Below are 13,771 nucleotides of genomic sequence, written 5' to 3' on the forward strand. Positions count from 1 at the left end.
GATACATGTAAAACATTCACACTTATTAATTAATCATAGGGAGTGAAAGTGCCACCACCGATTGGATGGTTTATATAAGCCCAAGGCTAAATATTAGCACGTTTTAAACCTAGCTAATGAACTCACTTCACAGTGAGGAAAATGGAGGCTCAGGGAGATGATACGAATCCCAAATGCAGTCAGTGGTAGAAGCTAATTTCTAAGTCAGGCCTGTCTACTCTAAACCCTGTGCTCTTTACATATGCTCACAGCTCCCTTTGTTAGAGAAAAGGAAGCTTACAGTTAAGTAGACACAAGAAAAATAAAAGATGTATATATTCTCTATTCTTATTAGAAGAAAAAATATGTTGGTATCTTACTATGCACCAAGCCGGCCATTCTAGAACTTCCCTCACTTTCAAATCACTGGGAAGTCAAGGCCCAGCCATGGGAGGATACCAAAGGGGTCTCTAAGATACACATGGGTCGGGAAAAGGCTGAAAGCTAAGGGAGGCTTGCAAAGCCCAGGAAGCAGAGATGGAGAGTCTGTGGAGGCCACACGGCGAGCAATGCCAGGGGCTGGCCACCTCCTCCCAACACTCTTCGATTCAACTGGATTGGATCGGGAGACAAAAACACCTCCAATGGGAATTTTCATGATGATAAAAGCACTGGAAATAATGAAGAGAGAAGAAAACATGGAGTCAATAGATTAATTCCCTTTAAGCTCTGGTTGACATACTAGGACATAATTAGGTCTGCTAAGTTGGCTAATGACATTGTTGCTGCTTGACAATTCTATGTTGCCCACCAAATGGTTAATGTACAGCTATTGCCAGTCTGTGCAGGGGCACAGACTCAAGGCTAAAAGCACATCTTTCAGCCTTTGTTCAAAGGCTGGAACTAGGCATGTTAGCCAGGAATGGGCGTTTGATTAACTTGTTCTTCACGGCTCCTTCAAAGTGGTCTCAAGTTGAGGGAATATGACTTGAGCTATATGAATTGTTATGACCGGTAGCTATTTCAGCTCCTGTCATTTAGATCAATAACATCAGTGTCATTTTTTAAAAATTTTTATTGTGATTAAGTGATTACATAAATCTCACAGTATTGTGAGATAGTGATAGTTAAAGTCACAAACACATTCTAACCTTCATGAGGCAAATTGTCATCATCGTGGTCTATAAAGTTTGTGAATTCTATGAGCTTTGAGAATACACCTATTTCTTCCACATCGGTCGGTATGTACATTTCTTTCCTTATGCTTAGTGTTATCTGTTCCCTCTATCTCTCTCATTCCCTCCCTCCCATTGTTGCCCTTGAGTTGCTTAGTTTGTTTTCATCAATGTCCAGTGCAGCTGATGGGTCGTGCTGTTGTATGTTTTCCCTCTGTTTCTAACACAGTTCAATTTTCAGTTACCACAGTTTATTAACTGAGCAATTGAATAAAGTATAAACTTTGCTGTCCCATTTTCAGTCCACATCATAAATCATAGATGCATCCTATGACAAGGGACAAATAAATTACTTCATTCAAAGTCTATGGTCACTGTGTATCTGTCACTCAGCTTATATACAGCCAGCAAAGTATGTAGTTATGTTGTGTCTTTACCTCCCAGTGATAAAGCTACAAGGTTTAAAATGGATTACCAAAGTAGAAAGTTGGCCAATGAAGAGAAAGGGGCAGTAAAGAAAAAAATGAACATGTGAAATCTGAATGCATGTAAATGAGTAAAACCACTGATGATGGAAATGTCTGCTCTGCTCCTAGGTAAGAGACAAGTCGTGTAACCAGGGGAATTCCATGAAGTCAATGTTGGGCCAACATGGCAGAAATGCTTACGATGAAAAGGAAAACAATTCCTAGAAAAATTGACACTGTCAAAAACTTCACACTGAAAGAGCTTTCAAAACTAACCACATACAACTTGTAATATGACAATATGCTACAAGAATATTTTTTCTACCAGAAAAAATATGACAATCCATCAAGGTAAGGATAAAGAGCTCACTCATGGTGTATACAATGACAAGAATGCAGGTATTTTTGAAACGAATCTCATTTAAAACTTATTTTTACAAGAAATAAACCTCCTAATTTCAATATCTCTAGTATTTCCAATAATATTATACTAAATGAATGTTAGTTTCACCAATTTATGTTTCCCTAGGTGATATATGGGATCATAAGAGACTTTTTACTGTTTTGATAGAAAATTTTCAAAGTCACAGAATGAGTACAAATTTTTCCATTGATGGGTTATTAATATATTATGTAGTTTCAAATTATATAGCTTTTTTATACTTAGTTAAAAAATACAGTTCTGACTTCACAGTAGTTGGGAAATATCAGGGGCAAGATTCTTTCATACACAAGAGAAACACAAAATGTATACTCTCTATTTTTATTAGAATAAAAAATAAGTTAGTATCTTAATAAGCTCCAAACTTAATAAAAACAAGAACATTTTGTGTATTCTGGCTCTCCAATGAGGAGTTGTGCTCATATAATATATAATATGAAAATAAAGACATAACAGATTTCCATGCATGCACCAAGAATGAGATTCATTGACCTCACCTTGTTCACAAGTTAACTTTTGGTGAGGTTTCAAAATCTGGATATGGTGCTACAATGATGGGCAGATGAACAGACATATGATTTCTTCTAGGAAAGAGATTCTTGGATGTCTCAGTGTCTAGGGATATCAGTGATCCATAATCAAGAGACCAGCCAAGTTAGTTCTTTCCATTGACCAGTTCATAGATCCTATTCTCTGGTGAAGACATTTAAAGTTTCTCACCGATTCTCAAAATAATTTGGATTAAAGGTATATAGACAGGTGTTTTATCCTAATAGTTACAGCAAAGACTGGGAAGGTTGCTATCTTTCTGTGACTGTAATAAATACTTGAAACCATCAACTTAGAAAAGGTTTATTTTCACTCATAGTTTTAGAGATCAGGGCCAGATGGCTCTATCACTTTGAGCCGGTGGTGAGCAGCATGTCATGGCAAAAACTCCCAGGGGAGCAAAGCCATTAACCTAGTGGATGGAATAGAAGACTGAGGAAAAGAGGTGGCTGGAGTCCCATTTTCCTTAGAAAGCAGGCCCCACTGATTGAAGCTCTCTCTACCTCTTTAGGCTTCCAGCACCTTCCAAAAATGTTGATCTAGAGATTGAGTCTTTAAGTGACATTCCAGATCAAACTATGAAAAACTCCAACTTGGAGGTTGTAGGAGATACAGTGAGGTACAAAAATATACTCAGAATACTATGTTGTTCATGAAGTATGCAAATCCATCCACAGAAAGGAATGTGTTCATATGTAGAATGACTTTGAGTGAGAGTTCCCAGATTTTCTTTGATTTGCATTTCCTTTTTTTAGTATATATTTTTATTGTAAAGATACTGTGCAGAAGGGTTATAGTTATATGAGTAAAGTAATGAATACATTCTTACCAGGCATTGTTACCTCCTCCTTTGTTTTCCTCCTACCATCCCTTCCCTCCTCACTTCCCCAAATTCCCCCCGCCCCCCACCCCATGAGGTTGTAAAGTTTGTTTTCAACATAGTGTCTTGTACATCTCATTGTTACAATGGGTCAACCTCTAACCTTGTTTCAGCATTTTGTTATTTCCCTTAACCCTCCCCAAATTAGAAAAATGTATATACAAGATACAGGGCACGGGAATCAAATGTTCCACACAGTTAGGTGTGCAAGGTAGGCTCTCTTCCAAGTCAGGCATGGGGCATAAGTCCTAAGTGATTTAATGAGTGAAGATTACCCCTACGTCCCTGTAAGATTTAGGAACACGTCTGAGATGTAGTTGTGGCCATTAAGAAGTAAAACACAACACATATCCTAAAAAATAATTAAGAAATTAAGGAAAAGGGTAGGACTGGGAGGGATAAGGGATGAAAGGGATGAGGTTAATCAAGATTCATTTATTGTATTCACAAACTGCTTTGTTGAGTGGCAACTCTTTTTTTCAATTACTTAAAGATAGTACAAACCAAAAGAAGGGAAGGGCAAAGCTTTCAAAGAATGATCTTTGTTAATCAATGCAAGTTTTTGGTACCAAAGAGTCTATCTCTATTCGACAGCTTTTATAATGTGATAGCTGGACATGACACCAACTTGATGGTAGCCACCTTGCAAGAGGAAAAACACAGGGATGCCAAGAGAGCAACAGGACAGAGGAGATTACTAAGGTTGAATTAATCAGCCTTTAACTGAAATGGTTATCTCTTGTCATATGATACAAATATCCTTACATTTTAAGCTGTTCCTTGCAGCTGAAATCTCCTAATATAGCATACAAGAACAGAAGAAGTATCAGAGGCTGTGATGTCAGGGACAGAAACTCTGGACCCTGAAGGTCTAATGCAGGGGACTCTTGGACATCCCTCTCCATTGATCTACACAAAGGCTTTTAGCGAACAAACCATCTTCCCTGGAAAAACTTAAGTCCATCTCCAACCCTGTATGTGTATCACTGAGCCTTCAAATTCCAGCAAAACAAAGAGAAACGAAAAACACAGCCTCAACCAGAGGAAACTTAATATTTGTTTTGCTCCTTTAAAAATCTTGCTGCATTTTTCAAGGCTCTCATTTTGTGCCCCACACAAAATGAAGATGAACTTCCTGGCGGGTGATAGAAAATCAACAAGCACAGGCGACCAGCAACAACTGAAATGAGATAACCCAGAGTTTCTGTAATGCTGAAATTATCTGCAACCCAGGAGAAAATTATTAACAAAAAGCCACCAATGAAGGACTAAATGGAACTGCTGAAAAACGAGCCTGATCTTGTGTCTACCTTTCAAATTAAACAGGAGATAGCATCTGAACTTGAGAAAAAAATACCATGAGGAGATTGTGTTATATGTTATTGGGTTGGAATGTCAAGGCAGTATCCTTTCCCCAAAGTCTTAATGATTAAATAAGGGGCTCTTCCATAATGAATGGTTCATAATTATGATAAGATTATGCCTAAAGCCAGAATGGTATGAATTTTTTATATGGAGCTGCACTGAGTTTGGTTCAATGAAAGAAATTTACTTATCTCCCAACTACCAGAGATTGAATGAGTTAGATAGAGGTCAAGATTTTGAGCTTCAGAGTCAGACAGCCTGGATAATAGCAGTCCAATCAATTATTGGATATATTTAAGCAAGTCTCAATGTCTCTGGGGTTTGGTTGACAATTGAGGCAATTATAATATTAAATTCTTATAAATATTTAATGAGATTATATTATAATGACCTAAGTCAAAATGACAGAACTAATATTCATTAAACATATATTACACAGAGGACATTTGAAAAGAAATTGCAGAGATAAATGAGAGTAGGGTTAGTTTATTGTCAATGCCAAGTTAGTCATAAGAAAATTAGTGCTTGCATTGAAAATATGAGGAATATGGCTTTACTCTTAGGTCTATGTGAGTTAGATGAAAGCCAACTTCTTAAACAGATAAAGTGTTACCAATATTGAGAAATTTTAGTGACCTTCACAAGACCTGTGCCCTGATCTGCTCCCATATTTGTATTTGAAATTCCACTATTAGTCACTCTGTTATGCTTTGCCATCTCCCAGCAATATTCTGAAAAGCACATTTGTTTTCTTAATTGGTGCATTTCTTCTCTCTTTAATGTCTAGCAGGGTCTTGCTTCCTTCGAGACATCCCATACTCCCCAACTCATAGCAGTTCTGGTAAAGTTGTAGATCAGAATTGCCCAATATCCTGGCTATGTAAGTCAGAGAGGTGGGTGTGTCCACTAGCCAGCCTTGGTTGCTCCTTAAATCTTACCATTACTCAATGTTTGTGTTTCCCCTAAGTTTATGTTGAAACCTAATTCACAATGCAATCTTATTAAGAAGTAGGAGATTAAGATGTGATTAGCTCATAAGATTCATCCCTTTATGAGAAGATCCAGAGAAGCTTGTTGGTCCTTTCCACCAAGTTAAGATCCAGTAAGAAGGCCCCATTTGTGAAAAGAGGGTATTCATTAAACATTGAATCATCCAGTGCCCTTAACCATGATCTTCCTAACCTTCAAAACAACGAGCAGTAAATTTCTGATGCTTATAATTAACCTAATCTAACTTTATTTTCTTATAGCAGCTCAAATGGACTGATACTCACTTTCTTGATCCAGCATGGGTAGGTTACTTTAGGGGAATACTTTGAGACAGCAACTGTCTGTTCCATAGATTACAGGTTGTGTGGATGTTATCTACAAAGCTGCTGGCAGCTAGGACAAAATTACTGCAAGAAAAGTTATCTACAGGGGAAAAAATGAAATTAGTGGACCAACGGAAGAAACCATAGAGCTGAAAAATAGAAATGAGTCTGGGATTTAAAGATTATTCAAGTTAGAATCTCCATCCCTTTCTGATGGAGCTACAAAAAAAGAACATTCATTCTCTTTTTCTCTCTCTCCTCATTATATAGCCAAGGCTGCTCTCAAACTCACTGACCTTCTGCTTAGCCTCACCAGTGCTTGGATTTCATGTGTGCACCACCATAACCAATTTCAAGTTCTTTTAAGCTCCTTTGGCTTAGGTTCTGTTATCATCAACTGAAAAACAACCTAGTTATTTTAGATCTACTGTAAGTCAAGTGTATGGTCATTTGACTAAAATAAAATACTGAAATTCTGTCTTAGAAAACCATGACAGAAAGTTGTAGGATGAAAATGTTTGGAAGCTGCTGGTTCAGAACATAGTTCTGCCTCTACATTTCTTCCAGTATTCCCTCTAAGATGTCATGGGAAAATTCTCTCTTTTCCCAAGGACTTGTGACTTTCTGGAAAGAATATGCCCCTTACTCCAGATCCTTTAAAAAAATCATTTACTTGGAGTCATGGCACCAAAATCCCTCTTGGATGCTCAAGAGTACTTGCAGCTAAGGTAAAGGGTTCTCACTACCAGGTTTTCAAAAGGGATTCAAGAAAAAAGGTATAGGGAGACCCTGGGGAGGGAATCTGCAGGCAGCTAGAAAAAACCCAGTGGAAACAATTGAGCATAAGCCAGGTCAAGTGATACACACAGAAAAAAATAAGATCCTAGGAACTCTCCTGGGCTTCCTGATACCAAGAGATAGCTAGTCCCGAGGTAAAATGTCTTCAATTTCCATGTTCAATGCATATTCTACAAAATTAAGAAAAGTGAGGGAAGGAGTGAAGTTGGGAGGGGTGGGGGAGAATTTTGAAGGGGGTAACATTGATCAAGATGTGTTGTATTCATATATTACTTTGTTTAATGGAAACACCTTGGTACAACTACTTAAAGATAAATTTTTTTTATAAATTAAAAAGAATAATGTTTGATGACCTTGGTGATTTTTTTTTAAAACTAAGTGAGCTCTGAGCCAGGCATGATTGGCTTACGCCTGTAATCCTAGCTACTCAGGAGACTGAGATCTGAGGATCATGGTTCAAAGCCAGCCTGGGCAGAAAAGTCCCTGTGAGACTCTTATCTCCAATTAGCCACTCAAAAAACAAGAAGTTGAGCTGTGGCTCAAAGTAGTAGAGTGCTACCCTTGAACAAGAGTCTGGAGACAGTACCTAGGCCCTGAGTTCAAGCCCCACCATCGACAAACAACAACAACAACAACAAAACCAACTAAGTGAGCTGTGGTCCCAAAGTCAAAAATATAGCATGTGTATAGGAGAATCCATCCCAAAAACACAATCAACAACTTGATTTGACTGTGGAATCCTTAGTTTCCTGAACAGGTTGCTGGGTTGTTCTTGATGTTGTTGTTTATCAAATACAGCATTGGCATCCTATGGAATGAATTATTAGCATTATATCATTAAAACTGACAGTAGCTCATTTGCTAAACATCTATAATGCACCAGGAATAACACCAGGCAGTTAGCAAATCTTATCTCGTTGACTTCTCCCAAAGGCCATATAATTTAACCATTATTCCTATTCCAAATGGGAAAGTGGCTTAGTCTAGGTGGTTGCTATTCCCAAAGCTGTTAGGGAAATAGAAACTTACATTAGAATGCCAATCAACACCCTTTCTCCTTCATTGAGAAAGTCTTGCCATGAAATACACAAAAATAAAAATTAATGGTGAGTTTAGCAGTGGAGTGGATTTATATTCTCCTTGCTGCCTGGAGCACTATGGTTTGTGGACTGGCAATGATGTGTGAAATATACTCTGGTGCATCCCTGCCACATATCATGGAACTGTTAGGGGAATGGAACTCGTATTCAAAGCCAAATATATCTGGCTCCAAGGTGTACTCTCTTAAGATCCCTATGATGTACTGTCTCCAGAAATTTCTGTGGCCTCAGAGTCAACGAGTACATAATGCCATCCCCATTGAACAGATGAAAGAATTGAATCATACAAAGTTTTGCCTAAGGTGTGAGTGAGTCCAGACTTCCACCTACAGCTGACTGCCCCTCAAGCCGGCTCATAATAGACTCATTGAACTGTGAGTCTATTATGTTTCTTCTCAGGGAGTGAGAGTTCTCAGAAGACATTAATCAGGAGGACAGGTGTAAAGTGAAGCAGACTGGACATGCGTGGTTGGAGGCAGTGATGGAAAGCTACCAAAGCCTGGTTGCCCCTCAGCATTCACAACTCCACACTAGAGGCTAGCTAGGTGAGATCTGAAAATACCCTCAAGACCACTGGACAACAGTGGTTCTTAGTAGATATTTAGAATTATCTGGAGCACTTGGGAAATAGCCTGGCCTCCCACAGTCAAGAGTTTCTGATCCAGTCATCTGACCAAAGGTGAAGTTCAAGTGCTTTGTCAGTGTGGAAGGCATTTTAATAGACTCATTACAAATCAGACAAGCTCTGGCCCATAAAGCCTAATATTTAATGAACTTTTCAGTGTATAAGAAAGCTTTTAATTAGAAGGCTGGCTAAATCTTTGTTCTAGATAATTTTTTTGTCTTTTATTTTTGGTACTGAGGATCGAACCCAGGACACTGCACTTGCTAGACAAACACTTTGCCACTGAGCTACATCCCAGCCCTGTAGATGAATGTTTAATTTGATTAGGTAATACATATAAACATACATGCTCATACCTATACATATGCATGTGTATAGCCTTAGTAATAGCTCATAGGTACTTCTTGTTTTAGAGGTTACCAAGAATAAAAATCTTATACACATATGAATACTGGGACAGCTAAAATCAGGGCGCAGAAGGACTTTGAGAGCTAATTATACATAGTAGAAAGGAACGTGTATATATGTATATATACACACACACATACATATATATGTGGATAACTCTTGTTTTTATTTCTAGTAATTATAGTTTAACATCTTGTATATTTAATAGGAAAAATAACACACACAAATTAACTCAGGTACAGACTATGTGAGGGCCTTGACACCTACATGGGATAATAAAATATCCGCCAAGGTAAAAAGATGTCAAATGTATGACACCTTAGTTACAGGCATTCGTGGGCTGATTATCCATTTGTCTGCTGGGAAGTCTCACTTAAGAGGAATGAATGTATTATGAGCAGTTTATAGCTTTGAGGAACCATATACACAGCATGGTTTCAAAGTACAGACCCCCCCCCCACACACACACACATATTAATGGACTTGGAGCAAGAGAGGGACACACACCAAATGGGTTATTGATTTCTTGAAAGACAGTAGAGGAGAAATCCAACTAGTGGTTATATGCATGTTGTTGGTCACATGCATGTTGTTGAGAGATTATTTGAATATTATGCTATGAGCATTTGTCTTTGACTAAGTGTGGCCTGAAAATTTTCATCACTAACAAATTTCCAGGTGAGGCTGATGCTGGTGGTCCAGAACCATGGTTATCCAGTGTCCCCAGGATGATAAACATCTGTTTAAAAGTTGTCAGCAGCTGTCTGCTTTGCAACTAACATAGAGCTTGCATCTCGAAATTATTGAACTAACGCAAGAGCATCGTGAATGCCACAGGCAGATTCTGCACATTAGGGCAGGAATTTCTTTCTCTTGTGGACAGAGTCTTTGCTCTTCTCTCTATGGATGAACTAGATTTATTCATCTATCTGCTCCTTTGGCTTCCTGGGAAGCCAGAACCTATGAAATAATCCAAATATGGATGCTTCAAAGGTTCTAAATTTCTGTCAATAGTGCATTTTTTATGGCGGATAAGGTAAATTTCAGCTTCATGAGTTTTTATTCTTCCTCTTACAAGATACAGAAAGGTATTGATATTCCTCCAGCACTGTTCTTTATACTAAGGATTGCTTTTGCCAGTTGTTGCTCCATATGAATTTTTGGATTGCTTCTTCTATTTCATTGAAGAATGAGGTTGGGATCTTGATGGTATTGCATTGAATCTGTAGCTAGCTTTAGACAGTATTGCCATTTTCACGATGTTAATCCTCCCAATGCAGGAGCAGGGAGGTTTTCCCATTTCCTTAGTTCTGCTTTAATTTCCTTTTTTCAGGTTTTTAAAGTTTTCATCATAGAGGTCCTTCACTTATTTAGTTAATTCCTATGTATTTTATTTTCTGTGGAACTATTACAAAAGGAGTTACTTTCCTGATTTCAGCTATGCTTTTCTCATTAGTGGCATATGGGAACGCCACAGATTTTTTAATTTTTTTATTGTGATTAAGTGATTACATAAATTTCACAGTGTTGTGAGATAGTGATACTTAGTGAAAATCACAAACACATTCTAACCTTCATGGGGAAAATTGTCTTTATTGTGGTCTATAAAGTTTGAATTCTATGAGCTTTGACAATACAGTTATATTAAGAGAAGTAAGCCAGACCCAAAGAAATATAGGTCCCATGGTTTCCCTCATTAGCAATAATTAGTATACATCTAAGACAATTCTATCAGATGAGCACAAAAGCTCAAAAATTATGTACAGGACCATGTAAGATGATGCTAAGTAAAACGAACCCCAAGATATGGACACAAGAGGTCCTTCTTTACTGTTGTTTTAAATGTGATTTTTTGTTTCCTTTGTATATTCTTCCCCTTATGGTACATCCCCTGCTGTCACTATATTTGATTTTGGTGCCCTGCATCTTGTATATACATTTGTCTAATTTGGGGAGTGGAAGGGGAATAACAAAATGCTGAAACAAGGACACAAGATGACCCATTGCAACAATGATACCCACAAGAGAATATATTGGAAATGAACTTTACAACTTTGTGGGCGGGAAGGAGTAAGGGAGGTGGGGGAAGGAAGGGAGAGCAGGAGGACAACAGGGAAGGGGTAACAAGGCTGGGTCACAAGAAATGTACTACCACCTTTCTAGCATTCACACCAGGAGATATTAGAACCTCTAGATAGATACTGATTTCTTTTAGCTTTATAATAGCCTTATGAAGCAAATTCTATTATTATTTTCATATTACAGAGAAGGAAACTGAGGCAAGAAGTTTTAGGGTTGTTTAACCAGAGGTTAGCAAGAATAGTTTTTCTGAGATCATAACCATTACAAAGCAGAGTCAGAACTTAAAGCCCAGCAATCTGGGTCCAGACTCTGATCTTAACCAGTACCTCCCAATAGACACAATGCCTGACTTTTCCTCCATGCTTTCTCAGGCACTTTGGATCACTTCTGTGAGCTAAGTTCTACTGCCATTCCACCCATTCATAGCAAAGCAAAGTTATGATGAAACATTTCACCCAGCACTTTCTGTGCTTTGGAGGAATAAGACACATCTGGCCCATCCTCCAGGACAAGCAATAGGGGAGACGTAGGGGACAGGAGAGGCAGGTAGGCAATTATTAGTGTCATAGGTGCTACCTTTTGGCAACAAATCCCAGATGAAAGATCCTACGACCAGATTCTACTTCCTAAAGAAGATTATGAATTGAAGCTTTGCCTGGTTCACCATCCTGGTCTTGGTTTTCCCTCTGTAAGCTGAAAAGTTCTTCTACTTCATCTGCATAATGAAGATAGAGAAAGGGTATGGTGTACCTCAAAGCAGTAAACTGTCCCTTCTGTCTTGAACATGCTTTCCTGAAATTTTTATACAATTGTCAGTAACATGTTGCTTAAGAGAGCTGTGAGGATGTGCTGCCTAATCCTTCATTTGAGCTCCTGGACGTCGGCCCTCTAGAGGGGCTTGCCAGATGATTAGCAACTCATCTGATGAATATGCAACATGATCTGGGCTTAATAAGTCCAGAAGCTGTAAGGAACGTGACAAGAAAAACAAAGCCATCAAAAGGTATGATACTGGAAAACTGTAGGCCAACTTCACTGAGCTCCCTGCCTACCAATAGAGGAGAAAGGCAGTACTGTTGACAAGTGTGATGGGGTGGTGGTGGGGGGGCTAGGGGGTCACTAAGCCATTCAGGGGAGATACCCACTATGAAGGCAATCTCTTCCTTATCATTTACTGTCTTGTTTCTCTTCTCTCAATTCTCAACACACACATACACACTTTCTCCTTTGCCTTTTTCTCTTACTTCTCCTCTCTCTCTCTTTCCTCTATCTTTCTCCTATTTCTCTCTTCTGACCTCTCCCCTCTCTTTCTCTCTCTCCCTCCCTCTTCCTCCTATTTCTCTCTTTTCCTCCCTCTCCTCTCTTTCCCTCTTTGTCTTTCTCTACCTTTCTCCTGCCGCCCCTCTGTATCTCTCTCCATTTTTTTCCTATCATCAGAATGCTTGCTTAGAATCACAATAGAAAGATCTAGAATCCTAAGACAGAACTCAGTTAAGATCCTGGCTCTCCTTCTTACTAGTTCTGCAACCTTCATGATCCAAACTTTTTGACCTTGTAAAATAGACATAATAATACCTAACTGAGGGTGCTCTGTGAAAGGTTTTTAGTAGAGCACAGGGGAGACAGGAAGTGCTTTGCAAGCAGTTACTGTTACATTAACATCTTCATCATTTCAGCGAAGGGGAAAGATTAGGCAGATGGAGAGAGATGGTGACTCAGTGGAGATCATACCCCTCCTCTTCCTAAAGACTCAGGGAAACAGAGAGAAGCCCTTTGAGACGCAGTGCCCCTGAGAGTTCTAGAGCAGACTTAAGGGTGGGGATGGGGGAGGAATTGGGCACCCCTTCCCTTTTTGGGTGAGAGGGATGGTGATCCACCCAGCTGACAGAACAGCTGAGACTTACCCAAAATGGCTATAGAAGAGGGACCCAATGTCTCTACATTGAGCTACCAATTTCCAGGCCTTCTCCCTTTTCTTCTCTTACACCCAGAAATCTTTATTCTCCTCTCCCTCCTTGCCCAGGATGCAAATGGCATAAGGTGACCGCCCCAGATGGGAGTCCTGGTTGGGCATTTATACCAACCCATCAATTGCTAAGTAGCGCTCCACAGTTTCCCTATTGCTTTACTCTTACTTTCAAATAAATTTTGCATCTGTCTCTACATTTCCTGCCTCATAATTCTTTATTTGGTGAAGAAAAAGACCCAATTCCATTAGAGGCTATCAAACAGACCAAAATCCCCTTCTGAGTTTTGTAGATATTTGGTGACTTTCCTTTCCCGCATCTATCCCTCACGTTTCTGGCAATAGTCCTCTAATTTCTCTCTCTCTTAATGCACACAGCAAAGATGAACCTGACTCTACAGCGAGTTCTGCCACAGCCATATCCTTGGTGATGCCAAAAGAGGTAATCCTCTGATTTTAACTAAACTTGTAGAAAAAAGAGGTCTCATTTTGTGTGGACCAAACTTTGGGAATATATCCATTGAGAATAGATCAATTGTATTTAAGTTCAGGAATTCCAGAGGATGGCCCACACAAAGAAGATAGGAAGTGAGACTCATTCCAGGACACCATCTGAGCCCTG

The 13,771-nt window shown here is 39.0% G+C and overlaps 1 long non-coding RNA gene across 1 annotated transcript; it reads right to left on the minus strand.

Annotated features, from left to right (window-relative positions):
- Nucleotides 1-450: 450 nt before the first annotated feature.
- Nucleotides 451-12,608, minus strand: LOC138803814 (uncharacterized). Its single transcript, XR_011365056.1, has 3 exons — nucleotides 12,570-12,608; nucleotides 11,760-11,898; nucleotides 451-650 (listed from the first exon to the last, which is right to left on the minus strand). It is a non-coding gene; the product is annotated as an uncharacterized lncRNA (long non-coding RNA).
- Between the last annotated feature and the right edge of the window lie 1,163 nt (nucleotides 12,609-13,771).

This window comes from Dipodomys merriami, unplaced genomic scaffold (genome assembly GCF_024711535.1).
Source record: "Dipodomys merriami isolate MVZ:Mamm:240054 unplaced genomic scaffold, mDipMer1.0.p SCAF_35, whole genome shotgun sequence".
NCBI lineage: Eukaryota > Metazoa > Chordata > Mammalia > Rodentia > Heteromyidae > Dipodomys > Dipodomys merriami.